Raw genomic sequence first — 14,477 nt, 5'->3', positions numbered from 1 at the left:
TCTTCATTGCACTCACGAGATCATGAGGATGAGTGATTTTTCTATTACTAGACATATTTATGTTTCTGTAAAGGACAGTCCTTCTATCCATGGATGTATATGGGGAGATATCCATGTTCTATCCATAGACCCTCCATGCTGTATCACTCTGTGTAAAGGTATCACTTTTCTGTCACAACAGATTAAAAAAACAACACCAATCCATACTCCATTATTACACACCATCATTAGGGTGTGTTTCTGTTCTAGGTGTGAAAGAGTCCATTCAGAACAGACTTCAGAACAATACTCATTTGCATATGACTGACTCCAACAGGTTGTTGGTTCAAAGACTACCAGAGACAGAATTTGATTCATCAGTATATCACCAAAATTAACATATCAAAGAGTTGGTATCTGTCTGCTGTAAAAAAAAAAAAGACAACCACATTATTGGTGAAGTTAAACTGGCACCAGTCCCTTGGGGGATTTTTTTTGTAGTATCATAATCTTTATGTGTTTTGAGTTTGTTAGTCACTTTAATTTTCTATGGAAATTGTTGTACTCAACTTTATTTTCGTATTTTTCCCAGTTACTAGTAGTCTCTCCCAGCTTATGTGTTCACCTGGTACTAATTTGCAATCACTCATTTGGGTTATCATTTCATCACACAAAAGAACACAGTATCAAAAAAATCATTTTATTCATGAAAGAGCTTGGAGACTTGAGCGAGTCTATGGCGAAGTCAGTCTTGTAGCAATACCATCAAAATAATGAGTCAGAATCAGCCTCTCTGTGTCTCCTTTGAGTTCTTCTGTAATTATTATTATTATTGGTAATATTAAAACTTTATTGCAGATTCTAAGTCAATAGAATAACAAAAATACACAACACAAAACCACTTGCGTGGTTACACAGTGTTACAAAACATACAAACAAAATCTACAGTTGGTAGATAAAAATCAATGTGAAATCTGCAGCCCAATTGTGCCTGAAGGCCCCGAAAAATTGAATGACATTTAACTATTAAAACATTTTGACTGTCAAGAAGGCATAACATACATCTAAATGCTGCCTTTCTTCTCAAAAACAGAAAGAATTAAACACACTGAAAACAAACATCCTCAAGGCAATAATAATTATAATATATAAAAATGTACTAAGATAGCATATTTTTTTTTAACTTTCCAAATGATCTAGGTAGTGTTTATAATCTTATTCTCCTTCCATATTTTTATTCATACTATAAATTCACACATTGCCAGCAAACCCAAGGATTCTTTAGTCCATAGCCCCTCAATCATAGAGGAACTGTGGACTATTATAGAGGGGCAGTGTATAGTTTAATCATACTAGGCTATTTGCTAGTAGTAGACTGCAAGTCCATCACCACTGTCACTACCATTCACACACAATTACAACAAAACAAAACCTGAGAAGTTATCCATTGTTTTTGCAAACACATTAAGTATTTATGTCTCAGTCTGGGGCCATGACAGATAAAAAATCAAATTCTCTGTCTCCATTCTTGGATAATTATATAGACATTCACACTGCTAAGTAAGTATATAAGGTAATAATTATACCTGGAGCCATGACCTGAAGACACTATTATACAGATTTTGGGCATTTAAAAAACAGTGATGATTGAACTGTCTCAGCATAATGTTATGCAAAATAGTGTCAGGAGTTGTCAATAATAATTTACTAAATTGTAACCCCAGTACATTATTTAGAAATCTGACCATTATATCTTCAACTGGGGTAATGATAATTACTAAAGTACTAAATGTTTCACTGGTGCATAGATCGTGGGGAACATTTTCTATAAACAGTCAAACAAAAACAAAAACACAGGTAGTAATTTTGACGTGTCACCAGCACAGTATAGTAACAACATTTCCTCCTAGGTAGATGTAGTCTACCATATTGACTTTATCATGCTAGGCTAAATTGCTTGCAAACTGCCATAAAAGTCCATAACCTTCTCACCATCACTACCATTCATACACACACACACAATCTTATCCGTTGTTTTTTTCAAACGCATTAACTTCTAGTAATTATGTCTCAGTCTGGGGCCATGGCTCATGAAAAATCAAATTCTCTGTCTCTCTCTGTCTTGGACAATTATAGACATTTACACTCCAACTTCCAAGGATATATTGTAATAATTACACTTGGTGCCATGATCTAAAGACTGTCAAAGGGATTCACACTTGAAGAGACAAGTATGTACTGTATCTATCTGTTCACATTGCTGTGAATACTGGTCTTTTTAATCACTCATTAGTGATGTAATTGGACCTGGTGCCTTGAATTTGGAGTCTAGCTAAACAACAACATTTTGAAGGAAATGGGTCTACATATATTTATCATTTGCTTGTGATAATTACAAATAATTGATGTCATTACCAAAGCTACACATAATTATTTACCATTTCCTGTGATAATTATAATTACTTATTGTTTTTGATACTGACAAATAATTGATGCAATCAATAGTTAAGTAGTCTAAATACTAGTAGACATCAGAGATGTAATTAGGAACAGATCTACAACCAGTATTGCCTCCAGTGTGCCCTCTGTCTAAGCCAATTTGATGTGCCACTGACTCACACAATTTCTAGTGACGCACTGAAATTTGGTGTTCTCCTATCTCTTACTCTTACTTACTCTTACAACAAAATTTGGCTATCATTAGAGGGCACACTGATTGCCTTCAATGATTATAAATACTCACACAAAATATTATGTCTATACAAGTGTCAAGGACTAAATCACACATGAAACACTGCAATGATCAAACATCAATATTTCTCACATAGTTATTTGCATGTAAGTTTAATCTTCAATGTTACAATTATAGTTACATCAAATCATGGATGCATCCTAATACCTCCATGATCAAATCATTGGTTGTGCATCTTTCGCTGTCTTTGATCTGAGTGCCAAACTCCTATATGGCGCCGGTACATGACGAAATGGCAATGCGAGCTCTCGTTATCTTGTTCGTGTCAGTATTTGTCTTTGTGAGTAGTACCTCAGCATTTTACAGATATGACCGTGAACAGTTACTACATACTGGGAAGAACGTTGGTGAGTTGCAGTTATACCCTAACTCAGTTTTATCACACGGCTCACCCATTGTTTGACATGTTACCATCCGGTACACGTTACAGGTCTTTCAAAGCCAAAACCAATCGTTTCAAAAACAGTTTTTATCCATCAGCTGTTCGTATTTTAAATGAGTCATAATGTTGTTGTACTTTCCTGTGTTTTGACTGAATGTATTTATTTAGTAACCTGTATATATTGTTGTTGTCATGATATTTTAACTCGAGTGTTTTTCTCACAGAACCACAACAAATTTCATTGTACATTACATATGACAATAAAGTAATATTATTATATTTTGTTAGGGACTGCATGCCTGTGTGTTGGCATCTATTTTGTAGTTGTACACTGTGCAAGCTTGTCACTTCTCTGATTATTCAGTGTGGTTTTGCATTAAGAATATGCTCCACATCAATATCGTTCCCACAAATAACTGAACTGTAGTCTTAGGAAAGTTAAGTTGTCAGTTCACAAATTTTACCCTTGAAATTTGACTGAAATACCAACTACACCAACATGAACTGGTGCACTTCAGGAGGCCATGAACTAGGAGTATGTCCACAAGACTGGATTGAATTGACCCAACCAAGTAGTGTAAATAACCAAAATGGCACATTTGACCCAATTTCAAAAAATATGTCATAAACCATACAAATAGTAAAGCAAACTTTGGCAATTTGTAAAAAGTACTCTTTGACATTTTTACATGATTTAAAGTGAAGGTGGCTGAAGGCACTTTAATATTTGTAAGAATCATGTGGAAACATGTTATCAATGAATTGTATGGTTGTAAATGGACTAGCAGGTCTATCGGGTTGCTAAATTGGAGGAAATCAGTTCAAGTAATATGTTAAAACTACTTACAGCTGCCTACATGCAGAGAGCTTGTAGGGGTTCCACAGTATATGTAAGTGACATTATAAGCTATCTTGTCTTGTTCTTCTTTTGACATATATTCCTCTTTTGGACAATTATGATTAAAGTTATCATATTACCTGTATAGAAACATAGTATGAAGGATTCATTATTGTTGTACCCTGTAATGAATAATAACAATTGTTGTTCTGGGACAAATCATAATCATGTGAGTTGATCATCACATATAATGGGATAGGTGGACATCAAAGTTTGGGGTCACAAGAAATTGACGTCGGTGTTGTCTCATACTGGTTTAGTGGGCACACTTGGTATAATGATGGCGACCTTAAGATGAAATGCACTGAGGAAATAAACTATTTAAACTTTTTGATGTTACTTGTTCAAGAAAACTCACACCCATTCTCAGTTCAAATCAAGGAACCAAATGAAGGGATCTTGTCATCTTTTAAATAGAGGTCAAAAATATCAATTTAAGATTTTAATATGGCCACTGGTGACCTGGGCTCGAAAATAATTCTTTTCTTTGGTGGTCCTAGTAGGCTGGCTACCAGTTTCAGAAATTGGTAGCCCAAGGATTGTGACCTGTAGTACAATATTCCTGAACTGAAAACAGATTTCCTCAATTGGAAAAATGTGTATTAATAAAATACTTTTATGTCCGTAAATCTTTCATGCTCATCAGATAATCAGTGGTAGCCTGTGTGGTCTATCAGCTGTAATTATGGTAGCCCCATGACCAGAATTGATAGTCTGTGGGCATGGGACTACTGTTAATTTTGAGCCCTGAGTGACTGTGTTAACTCTGGGAAAATAAAACTTGAAAACAACTCTCCAGATACTGACAAGAAATCCATGTATATATGATGACTAGCAAGTTGACAAAAAGTGGGTCTTCCTGAGGAGCAGATAACACTGGATCGATTCAAAAGTCTGGGCTACATTTAAACTGTGTACATTCTTTCTACAAAACTATAAAAACAGCAGTGTTGACATAGTCATACCAGTTATCAAGGCAGGTGTGAAAATGACATGTTTTACATGGTTTATTTTGTAGGGGAGGGGAGTGAGAAAGAAAAGATAATATCAATATGTTAAATATTTAACAGTTTGTTTTATGTTGACCTTTGACATTTGGTTTTATACTGTTGACAGTAAAATGGGTAAAGTCAACTGTCAACTAACTGATCACAGGTATAGGATTTGCTTATACTAACAGCTTTTTGACAAACAAACTCATCCATAAATTATCTGAAACTTCATTTTATACTTAACAATGCACATCTAATGTTTCATTTGTATCTTAAATCTGTCTAAAATGTCTTGACACATCATTATTCATATTGAGTTTCTTCTCTGAGGAAACTATAAACAGTACAATCATGGGAAGGAGGAATCAGACTATATCTACTATCTAGGTGACAGTTGATAAGTGTTTATGATAAAACTTGGAGACAGCCTAGCAGTTGATAGATTTCAAATACACAAGTTTGTTTTTTGATATACTCTCTGACTAACAGAAAACATCATATTTACACTCGCGTGAAGTAGAGTACAACATGTCCTTGTGGAGGGGGAGTAAGTCTGTATGTAGGTGACAGTTTATAGGGTTTATGAAGTCATTGAATCATCATAATAAAACTGGGAGAGAGCCATAGCTGTTGATAGATTTCAAATACACACGGCCGATAAGTTTGTTTTTTGACATATTCTCTGACTAACAGAAAACATATCATATTTACACTCGCATGAAGCAGTGTACAAAATGTCCTTGGGGAGGGGGAGTAAGTCTGTATGTAGGTAACAGTTGATAAGGTTTATGAAGTCATTGAATCACCATGATAAAACTTGGAGAGAGCCATAGCTGTTGATAGATTTCAAATACACAATTTTTTTCTTTGATATTTCTCTAACAGAAAACATATCATATTTACACTCGCGTGAAGTAGAGTCCTTGGGGAGGGGGAGTAAGTCTGTATGTAGGTAACAGTTGATAAGTGTGTATGAAATCTAAAGCTAAGTAGTCTAAAATCTGACTATCAATGATTTCTAATTTACACTGTGATGGGTAAGCCCTTCAACTGAACTTGCAAACAAAGTCTTTATCAAATTTAGAGAATGGCTGAAGATAAAGGTAGGTATATACCTTGCTAGATAATTGTCTTTCATCAACGTGTAAATAGATGTCACCAGCCTGACATAGGATATTTTCACTGCTACATGTGAATTTTTATTTATAAACCCATCTCTAATTAATTTATAGTTTTCACACCACAATGTGGGACATCTCTAATCAATTTATAGTTTTCACACTACAAGGTGTGACATCTCTAAACAATTTATAGTTTTCACACTACAAGTGTTTGACATCTCTATACACCATATTATTTCACAATTTATCGTTTTCGCACCACAATATGGGACATCTCTATACACCATATTATTTCACAATTTATAGTTTTCACACTACAATATGGGACATCACTGATCAATTTATAGTTTTCACACCACAGTGTGTCTCACACTTGATAATTTTTAGCCTAGTCTGTCAATGTCAACTTCTTATTCAATTGTTTGAACACTGAAAATTGATAAATTTATGTTAAAAGTGTATTCTGTTTGGAAAATATATCTGAAAATCAAACATTGATATTTGTAAATTTTCAAACAAATCTGTGACAGTTAGGGTAGATTTACTTTCAAAAGTATTACACATTTCAACACCTTGCTTTTGTTCTGTACTTAATTATATGCAGAATAATGCAAATTAGAATCACAAGTATATGTGAGTTTACAAACCTGCCAACCACTTGTTGATTGACAGTGGGAAGATGTAAAGTTAAATTGTAAAGTATCACCCTTATAAATCAATGTCATCTGTATCTAATTGCAAATGAACTTGTAATTCTCACCCTGGTGAAAGGTGGTAACATTTTGAAGTTAAACTTTAGTAGGTACTGTTGTTAGGTAACAACTAACATACAGTGGTTTCCTTAGTAATGTGTGAGTGGGGGAAGCTCTTCAACTTAACTTGCAAACCAAGTCTTAATCAAATTTAGAGAATGGCTGAAGATAAAGGTAGACATATATCAGGTACCTTGCTAGATAATTGTCTTTTATCAACATGTAAATAGATGTCACCAGCCTGACATAGGATATTTTCACTGCTACATGTGAATTTTTACTTGTAAATCCATCTGTAATCAACTTATAATTTTATACCACAATATGTCCTACACTTGTTAATTCTAGACCAGTCAATATTGGTGGTCTGAGATGTGAACTAGTATATTTGGCATCAGGCATCTGGACTCTGTTGAAAGTCTAGAATTGGAAATATTTCCGAAAATCAGACATTGGCATTCTTGAATTTCTTCTGGGTTCGAAGGCGTTATGCAGTTCAACACCTTGGTTTTGTTTTGTGCTTAATTATATACAAAATAATGCAAATTACCCAGTAGCATCACAAGTATATGTGAGTTTACAAACCTGTCAACCACTTGTTGAATGACAGTGGGAAGTTGTCAAGTTAAAATGTAAAGTGTCACCCTTATAAATCGATATCAACTCGCATCTTATTACAAATGAACTTGTAATTCTCACCCCGATGAAGGTGGTAACTGGGCAGATATCACTTTGATGTTAAACTTCAGTAGCTACTTTTGTTAAGTAACATACAGTGGTTTCCTTGGTAATGTGTGAGTGCCACAGAGCATGTGTTGAGTTGTTCACTACAAGGGGGATTTACTTTCAAGTTTCAAAGGTTTTGCACTGTGTATCAACCTTGGTTTTGTTTTGTGCTGAATTATATGCAGAATAATGCAAATTAGAATCAAGGTGGCATGACTTTATCCTGAGTTTCTAAACCTGTCAACCACTTGTTGATTGACAGTGGGAAGTTGTCAAGTTAAACTGTAAACTGTCACCCTTGTAATCGATATCAACTCACATCTTATTACAAATGAACTTGTAATTCTCACCCTGGTGAAAGGCAGTAGCCAGGTAGATATCATTTTGATGTTAAACTTCAGTACCTATGGTTACTAGGTAACCTACATATATTCTGTGGTATTTACTGATTGTGACATGTGCCCTGCCTATTCTTACTATTCATGAGCAGGTACATGAATATTAAATTTAATTAGGGTTTGGGTTACTCATTATCCTTGGCTCATAACTTTTAGTGTACCACATGTGGCAATAAAGAATGTAGTGTTTAAGTGTACTCTATGACTCTGGTTATCTTTCCTTAGTCACTACGCCAAATACCGGTCAACTCGCTACCAAGACCAGGATTAAGAACTTGAAACGGTTACACTGATCATATGCAAATTAGTTGTCAATTCATATACCAAGTATCTCTCCTCCTCCTCCTACCCCATAGTACTACTCGATGGCAATCATAATAATATATATTTCATTAAATATAGTCACTGTTTACCCCTTTATATTGATTTTGGTAGCCAGATTTAATGCCTAGCTTTCCTTGAAAAAACTTGGTTCATCAACATGTAAATTTCTTCTGTTTAACTCTGAAGAAAGTGTTGATGGCCTTTGAATTATTTGTTCATAAACAATGAGAAAGGAAGGCTTTAAAACAGTGAGGGACTGCCCCTTTGAGTAAATCTTTTTAGAAATTTGACACATTGGTAAATAAAACTATTCAAGATGTGTGAATTGAGGGGGATTTAGAATAATAGTAAAATCAACCCGGATACAGAGAAACGACACATTTGAAGTTGATATTGCATGCATAGATGAATGGATCAAAGTCAAAATCATTGACATCTGTATTTTGTTGGATGAAAGTGAGATGAAGATTGTCAGCTGTCACTCTCTACCTCATCAGCATGAGGTCCACAACTTGGTGTACAAACTTAACAAGAGTTTAGATATTGAGAAGAAAAACTCAGTTTGAGAGAATTGATGTGTGAAAGAAACACACAAAACTTTGAACACCTTTCATTTGTCTTAAAGTATTTATATTCTCAACAATACACAAATATCAGCATGTGACTTGTGTAAGTTGTAATTGAATTGTGTTATTCCTAGTTTTCCTCAAAGATTAGTTTAGCACCTCATACAGAAACTACACAAAATGTGTGCATCTGTTTGTTTCTAGAACTATAACATGTGAATTTTAGACAATGACATTGATGTGACTTTGATGTGGGGAGTTTACCATGTACTTATTACTGCAAAGATGGAAATTCATCCACTATCAAATTGGAAATTTTTATGAAGTTGTAACCCCTTTACTCTTCCAATTTGTACTGTGACAGATGAGTGAAATGTTTCCAAAGTTAGATTTTAAAATGACTAGATCTCTACAAGTTGACATTATACAGTTGTGCAACTGAGCTGCAGGACAACAGCTTAGCTAGAAGTATTTCCCTGGAATTGAGATATTGTATGCTAAGTTTCAACTGATATTCTACAAAAATCTTCGTCAGAGATTTCTCATATATTTTCCTGAATATGCTGAAGATTTGGTCAAATGCATTATCAAACTATCAAAAAACATTAGCCTTACATAAATATACTGTTTTTATATTGATGATGTTGGTGTTTTTCTTAGACGTTGAAAAATAATGGCTTAGATTGTACTCTATATACAAACTTATGTCAATTGTCATACTTATGAATATGACAACTGTATGCAAAATTTCTGATAATAACTGCTGTAATAGGACTTGATATTGCAAAGAACAAGAGAAAATAAATGAATTGATTATATTATATACATGCATACACAGCGTAATGGTAAAAAAAATAACCATATATATATATATATATATATATATATATATATATATATATATATATATATATATATATATATATATATATATATATATATATATAGGTAACTTTGCCTAGTTCATGAAATAGTCAATCGTGTTGCCCAGGTTATGACGTGGGTATGGTAAGATATCCCCGTACATGAAATGAGCATCTTTTATAGGACACACACAAAATAGAATAAGAATCAAACAACTTTATTATCATGTACTTAAAAACTCATCACTTCACAATTCTTATTTTATTATAATTCAGTGTAGCTTGTGTTTTTAATACAGTTCGATAATCAAAACCCCAGTTCAAAACTCTTGCCCCAAAAATTTAATTTTGCCCTTTTAGATCGTAATCTGTACTCTCAATTGCATAAGGTAGACCATTTCATGAACTGGGCAAAGTTACACTGCACATTTCATTAATTGGGCAGTTTCACGGATTGGGTGTAATACACTGTGACACATATATATAGCAATGTTTGTAAACTATGACAATTTCTGTAGGGTTTTAGCTTTTACTTGACAGTGGTAAGGATAGTTGTATTGACCATGTGTATTGAGTCACAAAATTTGCCTCCCCACTCCCCCATCCCCAAACAAAGCTTGAACGTTTGACATCCCTTTCCAAAATAATGTGACTTTGATATAGTAAATTCAGGAGTTTTGATAACAATTATTGCAACAGTTTTCGCTAAAATTATTCATTGCAGAAACATTATATAGATATACATGTATTAGGCCTAAAAAAAAAAATTGTTTGGTTCCAAAGGCAATAACCCAACCCCACCTAGCTTTTCACTGCTGACCCTAAACTTTTTTTTTACATATTCGAGAGAAAAAAACAATACAATTGCAAAAATTGTGAAGTCTCACGAGAAATAGTAGATGCAGACAAAAGACATAATGAAACTGTTCCTCTAATCTGTAATGGCTATACATCTGGTGGGAAGAAATAAATGACATATAGACCATTTGGAAAACAATGGAAACCTGAACTAGACACTCACATAGAAAAAAATAAATAAAGTAAAATAAAAAATCTACCTACCCCATTCTAAAATTGAGTGTAATCCCAATCACACAATTTTTTTTATTATGCCTTATATTGAAACATTTTTCTTGTTAATGAAGGATGTGAATATTGGTAAACATGAAATTCATGTATTTGAAACAGTTGGATGTTATCTTATGTCAACTGTTTAGCATGCTATTCCTTGTTTCTTATAGTATCCCAAGTAATGCCTGACAAATTGTAATGGTTACCATCTGTCCAATCAGATTTTTCTCTAAAATTGAAATTTACATAATAACTCTGGAAGTTATGTTCATAGAGTTACCATTCAATACGGAACTTGCAAACCCGCCATGTTGAATGTTGCATCATGGGAAAAGTGACAATAAATAGTTATCAATTAGTATTGTAAACAATGTTGATACATTGTTTGTAACCACAAATAATAACTTTATCAGTAGCTCCAGATTAGGTATTATGATAACCACAGATAATCCCATAGTCCTTTTCATCTGAGCATGCTCAGTCTGGATTGCAAGTTCCCTATTTTCTACACCAACAGTATCAGAGGTAATGATGTGGATATAAACATTTACGTTATGATAGACTCACAGTCTAGACTTGATCTTGTCTTATACTGGACTCATATGTGTATGTATATTTTCTGGATCCCGGAGTATATTTGGGTCACTTTACTTTTGAGCACCTATACTCATGCTATGATCGTAACACCGTAAAACAACATAAAAAAAGAAAGTAAGTGCATGTGTACATGTTGGTAATACTTTCATTTCATAATCACACTTTAATAATCTGAATGCCTCAGAAATGACCATTTGTACCATTTGTTTTATTACAGTTCCAAAATCACAGCAATAAATGGTACTTTTTGCTCAGATACACACTCATGGGGTCACCATCATACGATCAATGACTTGGTGATTTTCTTCTAATCCTGCCATAGAGGGCATCAATTTAAATCATTTTGCTAGTTTGAAGAAATATTATCGATTGGGTCATGAGAAACATAAGTACTATTTCAATTTGACGGCCCTTATGAGTAGGCTGTTAAGAATGATAATATGAACTTGCCAGTGAAGTTTGTAATTCCTGGGTCAAATTGAAAAAAAATATCTACATCACACAAGCCAAGTTGAACACCTTTGAATAACAAATGTGGAATTTATACCCTCGTCATTCTATGTCAGGACAATTTGTGTCTATGCCATTAGTTATGTGGTGCTCAAAATATAATAAAACATTTGCTTGTAACGGTATGATTATATTATTCTCCAGTATTTTTTTTGTTCAATCACCCAGAAATACTCATCACCTAAGGGTTGCAACTATTTGTCTCTCAACTTGTAGTGACAAGACCATTTAGGTCACTCGTATTTTCCACTTGTGAATCATGGAGGTAGAATCTCAGAATCTACCTCCATGGCTGAATGAAGAAAATTTCACAACATTTATAACAGTAAATACATTCATTTTGAAGATGAATATAGAAATTAAGTTATCAGAGACCTTTTTGATGTTTTTATTATCATCAGGGTTTTATGTTATTTGCTTCCTCTCAACACTTTAAATTATTCAAACACAAATGCTGCTTACACATAGAAGAGATATTCATGTGACAATTTTTTCTAATTAAGGTTTTAAATTTGCCAAACTTTTTTGGATGTAACTTTTAATGTAAAATCTTCATCACAAACCAATATCAAAAGAATATTAATCAGGCTTTTGAACTTTTTCCCATGAAACAATACTTTGTAAGACTAAAGATTTCAAGTCTGGCATTAGTCTGTTTTTATAAGTTAGATAGGTTGATGTACATTTTGAGTAAAAAAAAATGTATGTAAGTATGTAAATAGACAACTTTGAAAAAACAGTTTCCCACTTCTCCAGTAAACCATTTTAATCTTGAATGACAGCGTGAAGGGTATCGATTGTGGTAAGTCAATCAATGATAGAAGAAAAAAATGAATGGTCAGGCAATAGTCAGATATCAGAGATGTTAATGTGTTTCACAACAACCTCTAAGTTAAGTTAAGTGTATAATTGACTTGGTAGGCCTCCACTAAACTAGTTTATTGTCCTTACATGGACTTGTCTGTAAGGTATGCCATGAAGGGGCGCCCTCACACTTCAGTCAACCCTGTGGAGGCCGGTGAGGGTGGAAGAACGCATTGTATCTTACAGTCCACAGATAGAGTTGACCCCTCCCAATCAGTCAAGTCCTATCTCACATACTGAAAAACTAAAATACTTTATTTACATTTAATCATTTTAAACAAAATCTGTTTACTTTCAGGTAATGAGTAAAGACAAATAAATTCAACAGTGTAATTGGTATGGGAGGAGGCTTTTGAACATTTGACCACAACAATGAAATGTTGTCTATTGGAAAATAAATAATGCTATAATGTAAAGATAATATAGAAAGATAGTACCAATACATGGTAGGTTAAAAAGAATCTTTGGAAAGTAAATAAATGTAAACAAAAGTACAAAGCTGGAATACCCCAGACCAACAGAATGAACTCAATAAATTAGAAATATTAAAACAGGTACATAATTGCCAAAACTATGAAAAGATGTCTTGATTGCTCTACCAATCAGTTGTATTGACTTCATGAATTTTTTTATTTCTGAAAATCTGTACATAAACTGTTCACTTTAGAGCTACTTGAACTTACTTGAAACAATTTTCTACAAGAGGTGAAACAATGACTTTAATTAGACTGAAGAGTGTCACACTTTGTTTTGTTTATCACTAAATTCTATTGTTCTAGCTCCTTCAACAGAAAACTCTTATTTACTGAGAAGTATGGGTATGTATGATGCAAGGAAATATTCACTGGTGCTGTACAAAGTTTAAAGAGTCAGAAAAATTTCAATGTCACCAAAACTTAGTTTCATTGTGAATCCATTCCTTAAAAGTGAGAAACTGGTCATTAGTCCACATTAGCTAATGATTGTCTCTAATTGCTGGGTCATTTGAAGCAAGCACCTTTTGCGAAAAGATTTGAATAGAAACTGTTAAAAGGTACAGTCCCAGGTAGCAATTAAAACACCATCTCAAGATAATATCTACAAGTTTTCAAACTTAATGAATGACTACTGGGAAAGACATTGGCACCCTTTTTCTATTGGACCTGCTGCTGTGAGACTCAAAGAGAAATAAAACCTTGCATACAATTCTCTTACCTCTTTGAATAAAAGAGTTTGCAACAATATAATTGAACTCATCAGAAAATTTACCATTTATTTTACACAAATCCAATAGGTGGTTTCACCAAATAATGATATGAAGATTTTTTTTTTTCCATTTGTGAAAGTGCAACTGTCAAATTTATTTTATAATGTTTAAGTTGAAACTGTTTGGATAGTGAGCTTAGGTTTACCTGATCAATCAACATGTGTCGTGAAGATTACAATATGTTCTAAGAAATCACACTTTTTATTCATTGTGATCACTGACGAAGCAGCTCTTTACCCGGCATGTGAAATGACAAGCTAAAGTTCATGTTGAAGACAAATTGAGTGAGTGAGAATGTAATGGTTCACAGACAGTATCATATAAATACTTTACTGTAATTAGTTCACTTCAAACTGAATTCTACAAGAAGTCTCCTCCCACTGAAGTCCTGGAGCAGGCTCATGTTTTATGCAGTGAACTTGCAGTGGAGTGTGTA

Source organism: Glandiceps talaboti, chromosome 5 (genome assembly GCF_964340395.1).
Source record: "Glandiceps talaboti chromosome 5, keGlaTala1.1, whole genome shotgun sequence".
Classification (NCBI taxonomy): domain Eukaryota; kingdom Metazoa; phylum Hemichordata; class Enteropneusta; family Spengelidae; genus Glandiceps; species Glandiceps talaboti.
This window is presented reverse-complemented; position numbering follows the sequence as displayed.